Source organism: Gobio gobio (assembly GCF_949357685.1).
Source record: "Gobio gobio genome assembly, chromosome: 16".
In the NCBI taxonomy this organism is placed as follows: Eukaryota; Metazoa; Chordata; class Actinopteri; order Cypriniformes; family Gobionidae; genus Gobio; species Gobio gobio.
Genome location: NC_137109.1, coordinates 25,949,083 through 25,969,289, shown reverse-complemented (window position 1 = coordinate 25,969,289; position 20,207 = coordinate 25,949,083).

The following is a 20,207-nucleotide window of genomic DNA, read 5'->3' as shown; positions in this document are numbered from 1 at the left end:
GATTGCAGAAAGATGCCTTGACAGACTACTTACAACCTGCCCATAAATGAACAGTGCACAATTCTGAGATATTTTAACATTGGAAAAAATAAGATGCAGTATTGAATAAATACAATATATATAGCAAGCAAAAAAAAAAAAAAATTATATATATTATGCAAGGCATTTGGCATTTCCATCACATATAATCCCTGTTTGTTGTTGCATAAAATAAAATAATTATATATAAACAAAACATACACACAACTTTATTTCACTGAATAAATGCACACATTCGTCTGCACTGTTTCAGCTGTCAGTAAGATTGACCCAACCAACAACTTAGCGGCTCTGTAACACAAAAAAACAAACAAATACTGAAAAAATAACCCAGTCCTAGTCCTAGTCCCTGTGTGTATTGAAGTCCTTAGTTCCTTCTGTTCAGTGTTTGGTGTTGTTTTTTTTTAATTTTATTTCATTTACTGTGTAGTACATTTACTCCTACGATCTCCGACGTATCCTGAGCCTGTTCGTTAAAAGTGTGTTTTGTTTTAAACTCTACGTCGTCTTGCATTGTCTTACAACCCAGCCATGTAGGATCACATAACCAAAGGAAAGGATTAATGTTAAAAGAATGATGGGCTTACCTGCCGCCCACCTGTGCTGTGTTTAGAGCAGGAGCATTGTGCCCTTGAGGACCACACAAGATACTTTTTGGACCTGGCGTGCCTTTTGCACATACTCAATCACACACTTTGTCCTCAAAGGACATTTGCCACATTCGGGAAAGGGGTAGTTGTGGATCCCCATTTGCCATCTGCCTTGCAGATGAGGCCAACGCCAGCCCCTTTCCAGACCCAGAAAACAGACAGCCATCTAACACATCCATCACGGACCAAATGCCAGAGCCCACCGCAGACCCAGAGCCCAAACCCACCACCGAGCCAGAGCCCATGTCTGAGCCCAACTTCGTCCCGGACCCCAAGCCCAGTAGCCATTCTCATTGAGTCCTGTCCATACTCCTGCCATTGAGGGTGAGCCTGGTTTCGATACAACTAGCTGAGGAGCTGGAGAGGATTATCCACCTGTCTCCTTCATCACCGCTGGTCCCGCCCAGATCCAAGTCTCCTTCATAACCACTGGTTCTGCCTGACTGTTGGTCCTGCTAAAGTCTCCATCTCCTGCCTCCTCTGCCTAGACCATCCAGTTCCTCAGCCCCACCTCCGATGGCTCCCTTCAATCCCTTGGCTCCTCATCTGGTGGCTCCTCTCTGCTGCTCTGATCCGCCTCTGGTCTTCTCCAGCTCCAGCTTGGTGCATTGATACCCTGGCTCCCCCGTCACTCAACCTTGACACTTTCCTCCGGCTCCGCTTTGGTCCTCAGTCCCATCGGCTTCACTGTCTTACCACCCAGCCGTGACAGTAATATAAACATACAAGACAATTATAGTATTGATTTCTTATTGATAGATGCTGTTCCATGTCAAAGTAAAACTGAAATGTTGAATTTGCATCAGACAAAAAAAAACTTGGATAGAGGACCCTTTTGTCCACAACAAACCACTGATCATCAGCAGATAGGGAATTCACGCAAATACACGACTCTGACCTTTTTGAGACCTATAGGTCGGACCAGCAATACCTATGTACAGTGCGTGGGCAGAAGTTCAAATATATCTTGGTGAATTAGATTACGCTGGGCTTTTCCACCACTTGTTTTGTGAGAAACACTGTGTGTTTTTTGCTGCATTTTAAACCTTCCCTTCAACATGTCAGCGCTTTGATTCCTTGACAGATTTCCTTGCTGCATTTTTGCTTCAGTGCCATCACACTCTGTTTTCTCCGTACTTTCTGGATCTGCCTCATGTCTCATCTGACATGTGCTCAGAGACAGCCCTCCGCTCATCTGCTCTTTTCCATATATTCAGGATTTGGTGATCTGCTATGCAAGCAACAGCGTAAATGTCTTTCCTAACAAGTGAATCAGTGCCAAATAATAACAGTATACCATGTCTTACCATGCATCTTGTCGTCTTACTTTTTCTAGAAATGTTTAATGGGCAACAATTTTATTTTGGTCTTTAAAAAAAGTTGTCTTTTTTTATAAGATTTTGCTCAGCAGAAATCTGTGATATGTTTCTTGCTGCTTTCATCGCACCACATCAAATGATAATCTAAGGATTTGATAAAAACAAAAAGATGTCTAGGTTTTTCCCCAAGCAAAACCATTCTTTCTATTACATGTCATTTGACAAGTATTTTCTCCAGAATGTTGTCTCGTGAGATTAGGGAGGAGAAGTGAGAAATAGTCACGCCATCAAATCTGGGGCACTATTTCACCTGCTATTTCACTGTCCCAAAAGTAAAACTTTCTTCTTTGCTGTCTTGTTTTCTCTTAGTGATTATATGGATTGGGGGTAAACAACAAAAACCCTCTTAGAAGTAACTAATGCAGTAGTCCGTCTACAGCGGAGAAACATATAATACAGCAAATCAAATACAGATGCCAGTTAGTGTTGTATTCTGTAATCTTTGGTGAAATAATCCAAATCTAGAGAGTCATGGTCTGTTAAAACCGACAGAATATGTGGACTTTCACTAATAATGAACAATGCTGTGTGGGTGTTCTGCGATTCATTTACAATAAACCGGCAATAACATGAGGTTAGCAAGGTGACTGTGACCAATATGAAGGGATTGCAATTGTCTCATTAAAAAAGAGGGGAGTATTTTAAGGAAAAGCTTAGTAGATCAAAGGTAGGAGTGAAATATGGTCTAACATACGTTGTCAAATGATTATTAGGATACATACTGTGCTTTGCTGTTGTCACTTCTTATTTTTTAGAGTTATGTTGCTGTCAAACATAAGAGAAGGTTTACAGAGGATGTAGCACAATCTTACACAACCGCAGCCGTACCGCAGAGAGCCCCGCAGAATGGGTGAGAGTTCAACACAGCAACAGTTGGGGAATGCTGCAGGGACATACATAAAATTGGATCTGTCATTTCTGAAAATTGTAGAGTTGATTTGATCCTCCAGGCTAGACTTTGTGTAACCGGCGATGTCCATATACAGACTGATGAAGACAAATTACAGGTATTCTTCCCATGTAAAATAACATTAAAACTCTTGTTTTTAAATGCCTATCATAAACGTTAATGCTACTTGATGATGTAGTAATATACACAATCCACACCGTTAATCAACTGATTATAGAGAAATAAAATAAACTTGATTATCTTGTTTTTTCCATAACTCATTAATTATAATCATCTGTATCAACAGCGGTAATCCATCAGACATGGCTTTACACAGAAAATATATTAAAATAAAGCAATAAGCCACACAAGTGATTTGTTAGGCATGACAGGGTTTTATAACAGTGGCAAAAGCAATATGTTTAAGCACACTAATGTTCAACAAATAATTAACTTTATTATTAATATTATTAGAAGTAATAATCACAATAAACAGTTGTTCCACTAAGTAATATAGTTCATTAGGCTAGGTTATTTACAGTTGCCATGTTGCATTTTGTGCATTGTAGAGAGAAGTCTCTCAAAAAAGAAAATTTGGTCATTCTTTTCCAGACCTTGTTTTTTTCTGTTTCCTCCATGCTTATGTTCTTTTGATGGTTCCATGAATAACCTTTATCATCCATGGAACCTTTATATTGCCGAAAAGGTTGTTTGTAGTGGAAAAAGGTTTTTGAAATGTTCTTCACAAGAAAAAAAGTGGTTATTTTTAGAACTCTTAACTGAAAGTTCTTGGGGAACCAAAAATCGGTTCTTCAATGGCATCGCTGTGAAAACCTCCTTTTGGAACCTTCATTTTTAAAAGCATGGAACACACAATGATCTATTTTAACAAAGTTTTATATAAGGACACTTCATTGTGACTGTTGCCTTAAAAGGACAAAACAAAAGTCTTCTGCAGCCTCTATGTGTGATGAACAGAGTCGTTCACTGATGATGTTCTCTTCTGATGATCTTTAAATCGTTATGTCAAGTCATACGAATTCATGAGTGTTGCCGATGACATAAAATGGAATTGGTTCTTGTGTGTTGTGTTCGGATGTGTTATTTAAAATTTGCGAAATAGGGAATGACAAGAGATGCAGAGAGCAAGATTGTCAGTATAATGTTAAATTGGATTTCATTAAATTACATTTTGGTCTGTTCCTCACACAAAGCTATTGTACTATAAGACTGTATTTTTTTTTCCTAATTCTTTGGAGCTCGATAGACATTGTCACTAAACTTGTTGTTTGGAAGTTCTCTAAAAAAATGTCTGTGTTCTATAGAAATAATAACAGCATGCAGGTTTGGAACTTCATGAGATTGAGTAAATAGTAAACGTTTTTTGCATGAACCGTACTTTCATTATAGAATTCAACTGATGGTGTGCATATAATGGCTGTTTTATTATGGCTTTGAATTTGGTTCAACTAATCAAAATATTTCATTTTATAAGAGCAGATTTACAACTCAAATCAAGCATACATAAGGGTGGCTTATTCCACTTTTCTGCTCATGCAGGTCTAGCTGTGTTTTGCCATTCCTCCTGCAGGGTATGAAACATCCAAAAATTCTGCATCGAAGCTTGACTAAGAAGCCCTTCCACAAAGTCACATGTTTATCTGTTCAAGCTGTCAGTACCACATGCTGTGGCCCAGCCTAACATATGTACGGCATTTACAGACATTCTTCATCTTGGTTCTTGTCTTCTTTTTTTCTTTTCATTTGAATGCTGCAACCAATGTGCAAAATAAAACTGACAGAGAGGTGATGAAAATAAGTTTGATGTGAAAGTGCAAATGAGGTGAGGATTTTTTGTCTTCCATGCATCATTTCTTTTTAATGGCACCTTTAAAAAGGGGTATGATTATACCTTATTATTGTTTTTTATATTATTATTAATTTTCAAAGGTATGAATTTTCAAAATTAACAAAATTTAAATGATGAGCCAATACATCATCAATCCTTCTAAACTTGTCTTTGTCTTACCCTAATTCACCATAGTAAGCCTAAGTGTATGGTTTTGTACATAAGTCACTCTTCTATCTCTTCATACCCGTAAATAGAGAAGAGTTGCTCTCGCTACTTTGACACATGTGTGGTGTGGGAGAGGCATAGTTTAGTTGTCACAATGAGTGAGAAAGGTTGGCATGGAGCCCCTAAATCTCGAACTTCTGGGGAATTGCAAAAATAGTGCTCAAATAGTGCCTTTTTTCGCTCAATAGGAAATTCGCTCAATTTTTTAAAACAGATAACATAATGTAGCTCTCTAACAGAGATCTTTGTAAAGCATTATATTGTGAAGGGTAATTTCATTATGGTTGTAGCGCTGTGCTGTTATTTATGTTCAAGGAAGTACCATGTTTTCAGCTAGTCAGCTTGGGATCCTTTCGATCTAAACTGGTTATATCTCTTAAGCCTAGTAGTGAATGTTTTATGAGCAGTAGAATAACCATATTCACAACCAAAACTGAAAAACTTATTTTAACAGCTACACTCTAAAAAATGCTGGGTTAAAAATAACCCAAGTTGGGTTGAAAATGGACTAACCCAGCATTGGGTTGTTTCAACCCAGCAATTGGGTTGTTTTAAGCAAACATTTAACCCAACCGCTAGGTTAAAACAACCCAATTGCTGGGTTAGTCCATTTTTAACCCAACTTGGGTTATTTTTAACCCAGCATCAGCATTTTTTAGAGTGTAGAGGGCCAAAAGTGTATCTTTAAGTTAACTTAAAGATACACTTTTGGCCCTCTACACTCTAAATTGGGAGCATGAAATTATCCAAAATGTCTTGGTATGCTGAAGCATTACGAGTTCCTTTCATTGGAACCAAGTGGCCAAGCGCAACCCCTGAAAAACAACCCCACACTGTAATTCCCCCTCCACCAAACTTTACACTTGGCACAATGCAGTCAGGTAAGTCCCGTTCTCCTGGCAACCACCAAACCCAGACTCGTCCATCGGATTGCCAGACAGAGAAGTGTGATTCGTCACTCCAGAGAACACGTATCCACTGCTCTAGAGTACCGTGGCGGGCGTGCTTTACACCACTGCATCAGACTAGTGTTAATTTCATCAGACGAGACGAGACTAAATATGTTCGCCAACGACCTTTTTTTCCATGACGAAGACGAGACGATGTCGAGACTGCACCAATGTCCAAAAACGCTGACTAAGACTAAATTAACGTGCATTATTGTTGATGAAAAAAGACTAGACTAAAATGTTTTGCATAAAATACAAACATAAAATCTTTCTTCATTTTCATCTACAATCGTCTCTAATTTTTCATCATGAGATAGAATATTCCGAAAGAGTTAGTGCTGTTGCTCATGTACAGGTCTCATACTCCTGTTGCTGCTAATGATGTGTCGTTCATGAACGATTCGTTCATTTTGAACAAATCTTTAATATGACTTGAGCGATTCGTTCATTTTGTGTTGACTGCGCATGCGCAACCTCCCATATGTTATGTACAGGAAACAGAAATTATTAGTTCATCTCTCGAGTCTCGGTTTGAGTCATTCGTTCATCAAGTCCCAGCCCCATTAGGCAAGGCTATGTAGTCACCGGAAACAGAAAAGATTAGTTCATCTCTCGAGTCTTCTCGTTCAAATCATTCGTTCAAGTCCCCATAGGCTGAATGCAGAAACAGCTCATCTCGAGTCTTGTTCTTTTGTCACGTGACGTGACAGCCGTGTTGGATACAGAAATTAGTTAATTCACAACCGTCCTTACAAACAAGTGCATAGTTTTTTTGTTTGTTTATTTCAGTTTTTTAGCTAGCATAATAATTTATTTTCCTATGAAACCTGGACACATTTAGTTGTTCAGAACGGATAGGCATCGAACTCGAACCGAGACTTGAGAGATGAACTAATCTTTTCTGTTTCCGGACGCATGTATTAATTTACATATGAGGCTGTCACGGTGACAAAAGAAAGAATGATTTGCATCGGGAGGTGAGGTGAACTAACAGACTGCATACATAGACTGAAGCAAACTATAGCAATTAATTAATAATATCTTTCTCAAAGTTTGGCCATGGCTGCATTAGCTTATAGTTTATTTTTTATTCCAAGAGTACTAAATGTGTTAAAAAATGTAACATGTAACATTTTAATTCGATTCTTCTGAAATGAACGAAATGACTTGAAAAAGATTCGTTCATTTTGCTGAACGAGATTCAAAGATCCGAGTCAGTAAAATGATCCGAACTTCCCACTACTAGTTGCTGCCAGCCTGTCATCTCGCGGCGGCACGCGCGGCCACGTGGTTCCCGCCTACCCGGAGCGCTCAATACTTCTATCGCTGTGTCAATACATTTGAATGGCTTACGCGGATACATAACAGCTTCACCATACAGGGATTTACAGCATTTTTTGGTAAACAGTACATCATAGTGTGCACTGATTATTACGTCAGCCACATTTACAGTATCATTATTAGGGGTGTAACGATTCATCTACTACATCGATGTATCGATTTATATTCCTATGATCTAACTACATCGATCTGTGCTCGGCAACTTGGCCTTCCGGACGACATATATCGATCTAACATCGTTTTAAAAGGTAATCAATCGATTGTATCGATAATAGGAAATAACGGATTGGATTTAAGCACGTCAGACTTTATAAGGATGTTTTTTCTTAGCACTTTTAATGATAAAGGCGTCAAACGTTACTCGATTAAGTCTGCCTATCTGTGACATCATCGCAACGCACGCACCAGCAGCAGCGCTAAGAAAACAAAACATAGCATCGCGGATGGCAGAGGAGAAGCCAACGAGCGATATTATCAAGCCACCAGGAGAAAGAGCTAACGTTACCTGTCCTTTCAACCCTTGCTTGTTACCTGTGCATTCCTGACACCAGTGTGCCAGCAGAGCGAGTTTTTGCTGGCGACATAGTGAACGCACAAAGAAGTGTTCCGCGGTCAGATCATGTTGATATTTTTGGGGAAAAAATCTGTAGTCATTGAAGAGTAGTTGGTTACATTTTATCTTTTGTTAAATATTGTTTGTTTATTAAACTGAGAGTAGTAGCAGGTTCAGCCAGTTTATTCAACCTGAAGAAATGTTGGTTGCACTTTATTTTTGATATTAATATTGTATTTATATTATTTTAATGTTGAAACACAACAGCAAAAGTAGCAGGTAATCCTACTATTAATTAAACCTGAAGATAAGTTAGTTGCACTTTATTTTTTATATTAATATTGTATTTATATTATTTTAATGTTGAAACACAACAGCAAAAGTAGCAGGTAAACCTACTATTAATTAAACCTGAAGAGAAGTTAGTTGCACTTTATTTTTGATATTAATATTGTAATATTTTTATGTTGGAAAACAAAAGCAGAAGTAGCAGGTTAACCTACTGTTGAAATGTTGGTTGCACTTACTGTGCTTTTATTGAAAATGTATTGAATATTGAAAATGAGAGCAGAAAAGGTTAACTTCCTGTTAATTCAACCTAAACTGTTGGTTGCACTTTATTCAAATAAAATTTGAATGCATTTGCCATTAATTGTTGTTTACTTGTCTGTTTATATCCATAATTAATTGATACCGGATTCCCTTACAAGAAACAACAGGAATCTAGGAAACTTCACCTGCACTGACCAGTATCCAGATATTTATTTCAGTCACACAATTTTTGGCTAAAAAGTTACTGAATCGATTTCAAGTCACTGAATCGTTTCGGATCGTATCGTTCTAAATTAACCAGTATCGTCCTTGAATCGTATCGACAACCTCAAATCGTGATACGAATCGAATCGTTGTTAAAACGAATCGTTACACCCCTAATCATTATATTATGGAGAGTGATGGAGATGCAAAATTGTTTACATTAATGTTAATGTTTTATTGTATTTAGCCCTCAGGTATTCCTTATTAATTGGTCACACTTATACTCATTGGCAGTTAAATGTGACCATACACCTTAACTATTTTTAAAATAAATAGCCTATATTTTAGTTCAATAATATTTATTGAATATTTTGAGGAGATCTTTTGGTACTAAATACTATTTGTGCAATAATTATGGTCCATTAATGACCACTTCAAACATTTGTCTTCAAATATTTGTATTATTTATATTACAATTAGTGTAGTAATTAAGGTTAAAATAGAGAATTCCCATGCAAAGAGGCAAATTAGAGTCATTTTGTGGCTGGAAAAATAACATTTTCATTTGTAATGCCATTACTGGTTCCTGTATGGCTCATTAATAAATATACATGTAGTCTAGTTGCTCAAAAAAGTATTGCAGATCATAACTGCTACTTATTTGTGAAATTTTAAAATGTTAATAATAGTGAATACTAATGAATGCAACCAAATATAATTTAACCCTCAAAAAATATTAAAATAGTGCCAAAAGGCAAACTTATTTTTCCTTATATGTACAGTAGGCTATATACTATATATGAATTCATACTGAATCAAGATCGAAATCGATATTTTTGCCCATCGTCTCATAAGCTAATGCTAATTTTAGGCATCTATGCTGTAAATCAACCAGTTAGCGATGGTGTTGTGGCACAAACATTATGCAGGATATATGTATTTTATGTAACTTATTTTGCCACACAATATATGAGTTTTCCTTTGACTAAAACTAGACTAAAATGACGAGACTTTTAGTCGACTAAAACTTGACTAAGATACCTTGAGTTGTCTTTTGACTAAAACTAGACTAAAATGATGAGACTTTTAGTCGACTAAACCTTGACAAACAAAAAAAGATATGTGAATGATTAAATATGATTAAAACTAACAAGGACATTTGGCACAAGACTAAGACTAACTTAAAAATAGGTGACAAAATTAACACTACATCCGACGCTTTGCATTGCACTTGTAAGGTGATGTAAGGCTCGGATGCAGCTGCTCGGCCATGGAAACCCATTCCATGAAGCTCTCTACGCACTGTTCTTGAGATAATCTGAAGGCCACACAAAGTTTAGAGGTCTGTAGCTATTGACTCTGCAGAAAGTTGGCGACTTCTGCGCACTGTGTGCCTCAGCATGCGCTGACCCTGCTCTGTGATTTTACGCGGCCTACCACTTTGTGGCTGAGTTGCTGTTGGTCCCATTGCCTCCACTTTGTTAGAATGCCACTAACAGTTTACCATGGAATATTTAGTAGTGAGGAAATTTCACGAATGGACTTATTGCACAGGTGGCAACCTATCACGGCACGCTTGAATTCACTGAGCTCCTGAGAGCGACTCATTCTTTCACAAATGTTTGTAGAAGCGTTTGCATGCCTAGGTGGTTGATTTTATACACCTGTGGCCATTGAAGTGATTGGAACACCGGAATTCAATGATTTGGAGAGGTGTCCTAATACTTTTGCAAAAATAGTGTACATATAATTTTAGAGAGTTATATATCTGTAGATTGCAGTGGAAAAAATGCATGAAGATCGTTATGTAAGCCAATGGCAAAAAGCAAAAAACCTTCTTTTTACACTTGATATGAACTTTTAAAATAACATACTGTAATGAGTTATGATCTGAGGACTGAAGGCAACACACAACCCTCCTATTAGCACATACATATCCTTATTGTGTATCCGGTAACATTTTACAATAAGGTTGTATTGGTTAATGCATTAGTTGTGAATGTTAGTTCACAGTGCATTAACTAATGTTATCAAGATTTTAATAATGCATTATTAAATGTTGAAATTAACATGAACAAAAATGGTAAATGGTGAATGGACTGCATTTATATAGCACTTTTAACAGACCTACGGCCATCCAAAGCGCTTTACATTTTGCCTCACATTCACCCATTCACACACCGACGGCGGTGTCAGCCATGCAAGGCGCCATCCAGCTCGTCGGGAGCAGCTGGGGTTAAGTGTCTTGCTCATGGACACCTCGACACTTGGTCAGGTGGAACCGGGGATCGAACCACCAACCTTCCGGTTTGTAGACAACCTACATGAACCACCGAGCCACTGCCGCCCGCGAAAGATAAATAATTGCTTTATAAGTGCAGTTCATTATTAGTTCATGTTAACTAATGTAGTTAACTAATGAACCTTATTGTAAAGTGTTACCGAACAACCTATACGTTGATGTTCAGATGGTTTCCACTTTAGAATTATGTTTACCAACAGCCCAAAATCAGTGGCTTATTAAATAATGTTGATAAGGTACACCACAGCATTTTTACCTTTAGAGTAAGATGGTGAGTTATAAATGTGCATCCTAGTGTATGATAACTGCTACGTAAACTAATGTAAATATAGAGTAAGATAACATTACAAAAACAGTAAAGCTACAGGCATTGTTCATGTTAGTTTATGTTAACTAATGCATTAACAAATTTCGCTGTTAATGTGAATATATGTTAATTATATGTGTTAATATGTGTCTGTTCAGCTAATGCTGAACTGTGGTTAGTTCATGATAACTATAATGCATTAACTAATGTAAACTAATACAACCTTATTGTAAAGTGTTACCATGTATCCACACTGTATAGCCTTATTTCTTCCTATTCTGCATAATACTAACATTGCAATTTATAATTTACGAGTCTTCATTTGCAACTAATTATGGTTGGCATTGTTTATTTCAAATATCCATGTCAAGTTGCATCATTATTTTATTATGAACACTAGTCACTGAAGATTTGACTGGAAATTCTCATTGAAATGCAATGAACAGAAATACTCTCTATGCATGGTGTCCAATGTAATGGACAGATGTGTTTTCTCAAATAATACTAATAATACCTGAATAAAATCATTCTTAGATCTAATTAAACGCTCTCTGTCTGATTGGTCAATCGTGACATTTAGTGGTCAGCACTGCATAACTGATTGCTCGAGCAGAAAACCTGTTTTACATGCATTTGATAACCACTTCAAAAGAGCATCAAAAATGTATTAATCTGTGAAGAAAATGATGTGCTAATTATCCTGCTTATTAGCAGGATAATTCTTATCTGCAGACAGAGAATGAAGCAAAAACAAGAGGAAAGGAAAATTGAAATTCATGTTTTTGTTATTATTAGGCAAAACCCTTAATTAGAACAAATGCACAAAATGAGGTTATAAACCATAATAAAATAGAACAGCAGCTTGTGTGTTATTCTAATAAGAATACATATAATTTGCTATGTGTCACTTTATGTTTAACAGTCATCAGACAATATGCCAACGCTTTTTTAAAGTATGTTAATTTGAATACTTCTTGTGAATCCTGTCCTCCAAACTAAGATTATAGACATAACATTATTTAAAAACACTACATTCAGGTTTTTACTTTTTTATTGAGGCATGTCACATTTAATACTGTAGTATATTAATAACAGTTCAATATTTCCGTTTATTACTTTTTAAAAGTTTTGCTGTTTAAAGAGTTAATTTGTGTTTCATTAAATTATTATTATTATTATTGAAATAGCCCTGCTATTGTGTTTAGTGTGCAGCATCTTTTGTCCCGGGCATAAATGCTGGAAAAGTTAAAACATTTTCTTTTGTTGTCAATGTGTGTGCCTTTGGAGAAATTGACTTTCAAAAACAAACCCTGAGAAGCATTCAGTGGAGTGAAAGTGTGATAACTAGCCCAGCTTGCTCCTATATTTTTACTTAATTTATGGAGTCTATTGCTATGACAACATATGGAAAATGTTTTGATTCATTTGAAAAACATGACATGTTTATGACTTGCTATGCATATTTCACATACGCTAAGTAGAGCATCTCCACTTTTCCATCTTTTCCTTTAAAACACTGATGTGTCTGCATTGAGCATGACTGGCATTTTGCTGTGCTGGTTTGACTGGTCTCATTGTTAATACATAGGCACTGATACATAACATTTACAGTAATAAAACATACTTATTGTTTGGATAGATGCTGAAACGTACAATATTGACATTTTGGCAACATTTAAATGTAAACATTGTGTTTTTACAGCTAAAAAAACCTAAAATAGTTCAGAATATTTTATATCATAAATGAACAGATTATTGTGTAATTGCCCTTTTACCATTTTATAGACATTTTGTAGATCCCTAAACCCTACCCGGAACCTAAACATAACCATTTTATAGAGAATACAAAAATAATACAACATAATGGACAGAAATGTGTAGGAAAATGTCAATTTTAGTTACAATACATATCGTTAAAATGATTTTGAGCCACTAATCCCACTCGTACCTCTAAACCGATAACAATTTCTTAAAAATATGTACAGTATTAAAGAAAAACATAACAGACAGACAAGTGTAAAATCAAAAAAATTATTTATTGCAAAATATCCAAATGGCATTGTGTTGCAGTTGCAGTCCTCTCTGCCGGTATATAACCGGTTTATATGAGGTAGAGAACAAAAATTAAGATATTAATCGCTGAAAATGTTATCGCATTTCTCATTTAAACGCACACCGACCGAAACACGATATATCGAAAACTGTGACGAAGCAGGCGAGAGCCAATGAGCATTTGATATCCCTGCCTTAAAACGAGTCATAACGTTTCTTGAGTCTGCAATTTTTGAATCCATAATGAGTGCTGGATTTTATATCACAATCGCTGTTGAGAATGGAGTTGAAGATTGCAGAAGAAATAATTGATTTTGGATTTGTTCCTCACAATAGTACGAATTCTAAAGATTTGGGTTACAGCGAACAAATAAAATTTAAAAACGGACTTTTGTTAAATTTATTAGAATTTACGTTTTTAGTGTATTTTTTGGTTCTATTGTCAATCACAGCACGGGACTATACTGAGAAAACGGCTTTTGTGTCACATGGCAAACAAAATAAATATTACATGATAGATAATGGCTAAACGATTACAGAACAATTATTCATTTTAAGGTTTTAAAGTGTAGTCTTGTTTAACATTTATGAGATAAGAATAATAATTTGTACGTCTGTAAAGCTGCCTATACATAAATAACTTACGTCTAGTGCTGTTAATACGTCATTATTGTACATTTCAGTGTGTATGAAAACATCTGTAAATGTGCGTGTGGTAGAACTTCACTTTATATAAAGATACACGTTGGGTTTGAATGGGCTTTCTCTATTAGAATTACAGAGGGCTGCATCTTTCCCTCAGCAGTGCAAATGCGAAAGTAAAGCAGTCCCCAGAGCCTCTGTTTACCAACCAAGTCGGATTTACTCCTTTCATACCCAGACATACGGAGACTCACCTTCTCCCCCGGGGCCTTCATTTTGTCTCACATCCTAACTCCACTCTAGCCACAATCCGCTCAAAACTTACCAGACTGAGGGGCTTTTATGCAAATCTCTGCACCAAAAACATAGTTACAAGCCCATTCCTCATTCTCAGAAATACACACTTCAAAAAGAAGCCATTTAATTCTCTGATGGCAAAATTGAGAACAGTTCCATTATTGCCCGTACCAGCTAGAGGGGACAACTTAAGGAGCTTGTCTGTAAACATAGCCGTACAAAACCGCTCTCAAGGAAAGCTTCATCAGACAGGGAATTATTTGCATTCTTTTAAACAAACGGTTTGATGGTGAAACAAACAGGCCCGCTCTGCCATGTTTGATCTCCATCATTTTCACAAAACGCTGACACTAAATACAAAAACAACTTAAGGTCATTTCTCCATGACTATGACAGACAATTATTCAGCTGCATTTTGTATGAGGAGCTATGGGGGCGGACACGGATGATGGGTGAATGGATACTGAGATTACCGCATCGTTTCAGCGCACTGACCAAAACAAAGCAGGATTCCTCTGTGTCTAATGGTGGCCAACGGAAAAGCTTTTGAATCAGATCACATTGAGGATAAATTAAGCTTCTTGAAATGGAATGGGGAGAATGTGGCACGGATTGTAAAATGGAGACCACAGGCAACGGTAAAAGGGTTCGATTGGCAGCCAGATTCATCAAGTCATTGAAGCCATTCCTGAAATATGTCAAGCGGCCATTAGGAATGCTCTTCTAATTACTAAAAAGGGAGTCAGAATTAAATATATGAATTGGGGATGGTGGGTTGTGGTCATTGCATATGAAATCTAAAAAAATGACTTCTCACCTTCCTTATCAGCCAGTTCAAATAACTAATGATATTGTGCGCTACATTATATGTGGAAACAAAGATGAACATGTTTACATTCATTATAAATTAACGTGTCTTACCTCGTTGGCATACACAATTTATTTTTCTTGTTTTGGGCATGAATGTAAAGAGTACTTAATTTAAACTCTTAAAAATAAAGGTTCTTTCAGAATTAATCAATGGTTCCAGGAAGAACTTTTTACATCCAATGAACCTTTCCATTAATTGCTCAAAAGGTTCTTTAGATTTTTAAAATGACCTTCACTGGGAGAAAAAAAAGAGATATTTTAAGAACTGTTCACTTAAAGGTTCTTTTTTGGAAACCAAAAATGGTTCTTTGGCATCGCTGTTTGGAAGCTTGCTTGAACACCCTTACAAACAAAGAAGTTTATTCAAGCGTGTTATTAGTATAATTTAAAACCAAGAAAGCATACTTCCAGTCTACTTTTCCTAATTCTGAGTATCTGAATTTTTGTGTAGGCTAGTCTACTGGTAGTGTACATAGGAATTTACTTAAAATCTACTTTGCTCTTTCCACGCCACTGAATAAATTCTCCAAGTAGGTACACCATAAAAAAAATTCAGGTCTCCAATTGAAAATTTTCTAGTGACTGATCACATCGAAATTGATGCAATTTAATTCACAGAAATTCAATTTGGCCAACTAAAAAAATTTGATGTGATCAGTCACTAGAACATTTTCAATTGGAGACCTGATTTTCTTTTTTACAGTGTATAGCTTCAGACCGGAGATCTTTATAATGGGGCGTGAACTCCAGAAGTGGGCAGAACTTCAAAAATGGAACGTGGTCTCCACATACAAAGACTTGCACCATTGGTTATGGCTTCAGCCAATTGTCATTGATTTACATTTCAAAATAAAAAAATTGTAATTTACACATCGTTTATAGTTGATCTAAAATAATGTGGGCAAGTTGTACTCTATTGCTTTGTTTCAAGCGATGGGGGTGTCTCCAGGTTGGAGAGTAACAGATGGCCCAGCTCGCCGATCTCAATTCGTATGATCTTATTAACTGCTTATCTACTGAATTGCCATTTTCTTTAGCATGCCATTCAGTGCAAAACCCACCCCTCATTCAGTTTCATTGGTAAGGTAAGGGTGTAGGATAAGTTTATGGGTTAGCTTTTTTGTAGCATTGTGTAGGAAAGCAGCACTGTAATTGACATGACCAATTACATTTTTAGAATTGGTTCTGGGGCGGAATTTGCGCTGAACTGGTTTGGGGGGCAAAAAAATCACACGTGTGTCATATCTGTCTGTCAATAGAAGGAAGCCACACCCTATTTTGGAGCTCCCACCCCAATTTGGAGATCTCCAGGCTGCAGCTTTAACCTTCTCGAATTTTCTGGCTATCCACATTTTCACTGTTATACGGTATGTGCCGCTATTGCAGATAGTTCAAAATCTCTGAATCAAAACACAGGAGAAGATGACAGAAATAAGTGATTGAAGATGTAAAATGTAAAATATTGCAATCATTAAACATTAAACAGCATATAAGTTTAAAACGCTGAACCCATGAAGAGGAAACTAGTTACTAGTTAAGTGCACTTAAAGTTTGTGCTTATAGTATGCTTACAGTACACTTAAATGTATACTTTATACACAAAAAAGTGGGCCAATTTAGTATACTTGCTACATAAAGTGTACTTGAAAATATACTTGAAAATTACTTAAGTAAAATACTTAATAAAATTAACTTAAAATATGCTTCTTTTTTGTAAGGGCAGGACAAGTGGTTAAAACATATTCAAGATACAGTATATTCTCTTAAAATAAGTCTTATTTTACAGTATATTTCTTCTCTCATGTTCAAAAAAATTCAAATTTTACAGGAAGACAATGCAAAAATAGGCTACTGATTTTTTTTTTCTTTTTTCACGTGCACATATTTTATAAAACATTTAATAACATTTATGACTTTTAGTCTGAAACTACTCACATGCCATTCATTTATAAGTGTTTGTGTGTATATATTGATAGAATCAGCTCTTTGTTCTGAGTGACTGATGGCTGCCAAGTGCAGCTTGTGTCACCGGGAAGCTGAGCCACAGCCCATCACTTCCAACTGTTCTTTCTATGGTCACACGACATGAAATCAATACGGTGCGTTCTGCAGCTGATGGGGACACAGTGAAAAAGAAACATTCCTTCGAACTGACTGCACTATATTTAAGTCCACTGAAGCACATAGCATGACTGATTGACAAATCGGAAATTATGATTAAGATCAGCAAGTTGATTATTTCAGTCTTTATAGCATTATTGTCTAAAGCAAAATATTAGGTATTGGCAGAACAACATAATCTCATTATAGTAATCGTACGTCAATTTGTATAGAAACTGAGACAAAGATTAGGTAACACTTTATTTTAGGGTTCAATTCTCACTATTTGCTATTAGCATGCATATTACTAGGATATTGGCTGTGTATTAGTACTTAGAGCACATATTAATGCCTTATTCTGCATGATCTTATTCCACATCCCTTAATCCTACCAAATACCTAAACTTAAATGCTACAAAAAATACCTTACTAACTATTAATAAGCAGTAAATTAGGGGTTTATTGAGGCAAAAGTCGTAGTTACTAGTGAATGTGTTCCCCATACTAAAGTGTTACCATACACGTTTAGCATACTGACAGAATCTAAAATGTAATAATTTGACATACAAAAAACTTTAGAGACGAACAAATGTTTATGAATCCTTTTAGAATATTGAATTAATGGAATTAATAATATTGCATTTAATCAATGGGATTAATAAAAAATTAAATATCACATTTAATTAACCCATACCTAATTTGACAATTATAACATTCTTTAAAAAACAAACAAATAAAAAAAAATAGACCCACTTTATATTAGGTGGCCTTAACTACTATGTACTGACATTTAAATTAATCATTTGATATAGTGCACTAATTGTGTACATACATAATTTTACATTGTAGCCATTTAAAAAAATTATGCATGTAATTAATTTCTGTAGTTACATTTATAATTACACTGTTGATACTTCCCTTACACCTAACCCTACCCTTAAACCAACCCATACCACCACACCTGTCCCTAACTTTACCCGTATCCCACCTCAATATCAGCAAAAGTGTGTGCAATACAATATGAACACAATAAGTACATTGAACTTTATTTTTTTTATTTTTGATTGTTTTTTTTTGTAGTTAAAGGGGTACTTCACCGCTGGAAAGATGAATGTGTATTTAAATTGGGTCATTTATGTAGTAGAAATGTGAAATTATTTTAGAAGTTGGTGCCTTGGTTTGGCTCATATGGATGAAAGACAACAACTCCCAGAATGCACTTGCTTCGCTGCCCTACGAGGCCACTCCCAAGCCAGTAATAGTAGTAATTGCCAGTTTTATAGTAATAAAATAATTTAGTTCAGTTAGAGAACAGACACTGCAATTAAAAATTGAACGTGTCTGCTCAATACAGCACGAGCCGAATGAGTGTCGCAGCACAAACGCAGCAGGAGTCAGATTTCATTCATCAGAGAGTGAGGAGCTGACAGACCAGATGATTGTGGAATTTGGTTTCAAAGAGAAATGCACCTATTTAAGTGAGTTTGTCATTGTACCGTTTCGTTGTTGTGTTTTCATGAACGCACAATTCAAGCAACCCACCCCTGAATTGGCGCAAATTTTAAACCGTAACTAAAATGAGCACGGCCGACCAGTATTCATTCACGGCCTCATTGTCAGTAATTCACAGCCGCACAGTGTGTGTCCAGTGTGGTACGTTTTCAGGTCACATGGAAGCTTAACTTTCATAGGAATTCATTGAGAACACTCGCTTTGCTCCGCACCGCTCCGCTCCTTTATGAATGTCTGTGAGGGCGTCTGTGTCTTACATTCTGTGAGTGAGATCTCACCCCTGTAGGCGGGTTGAAAATATGCAGAACTAGCTCATTCTACTGGCTGTAGTCTTTAGCCTCTGGCCAAAGAAGCCTCAGATGACGCAATATGATGATATTTGCGTCATCTGAGGCTTTTTTCCAGACATAAAATATATAAATCTCTCGTCTCAGGGGGATATGAGGGGGGGAAGCACGAACATTTGAATATACTACCGGGTTTCTACTGATACAAAGCTTAATGCTAAATCGCTGAAGTAAACCTTTAAAGGAACTGTATGTAAGAAATGTATTTCAATTAATCATAAAATGGCCCTGATATGTCACTAAACATTAAGAAATCATGTTAATTTCAAATATTTATATCACTGACAACAGTTGTCCGGCCAAGATATTGTCATTTTAAAAGTGAAGTTGCAGCCCTCAACTGATGTTGATGTTGACATGTTGTGTCATGCCTGAAGCGCCACCCTCCACCTATCTACCAATCACAAAGTCAGTAGTGTTTCAGCATTCGGGTTGCCAGCTCTGCTCTAGTTACCACAGCTGCTGCTACAAACTTTTTGGATAAACAATGTCTAACTTTACGAAACCTAAACGACCTCTTTATGAATAAGAAAAACGTTGTGACAGTGTCCGAAATAAAACAAGGATTTGTATAAGAGATGCCTTTGAAAGATGGAGACGGCTGAAAACGGAGAATAATTTGAAGACTGATGCCAACGTTGCTAATTTTCTCCTGGACAGGTAAGGTTCATCTATGTTTGGCTAACTTGTACTTAATGTAAATGGACATTTCAAATATTCATGACAGTCGAACAAAGTTGCATGTTCGTGCAAAGTAACGTTAGGTTAGCGCAGATGGAGGAGGTGGGTCATTGAATTGAAAAGGTAACGTTAAGGAATTGTTTGGTAAATAAAAACGGCGAGTCGTCATTGCTAACATTAGTAATGCATTATCAGAGCCCGTTTCTCTCTCATTATGCTGGGACTCCGAGGAAAACAACATTAGCACGCCTATTATGGCAATGTGAAAACGTATTTGAGACAGGAGCCTAACGTTACCTCGGTAAAAATTATTCCTCATTCGTTCTTCGCATATATAGTGGACAAAACATGCTGCAAGTTGACCTGTATGACCATTGCTAATGTTATTTAGCTTTGCTGTAATTTTACAATAATATACTATAGTATTTTTTCATGTGGGAATGTACTGTCACATACAAGCGTT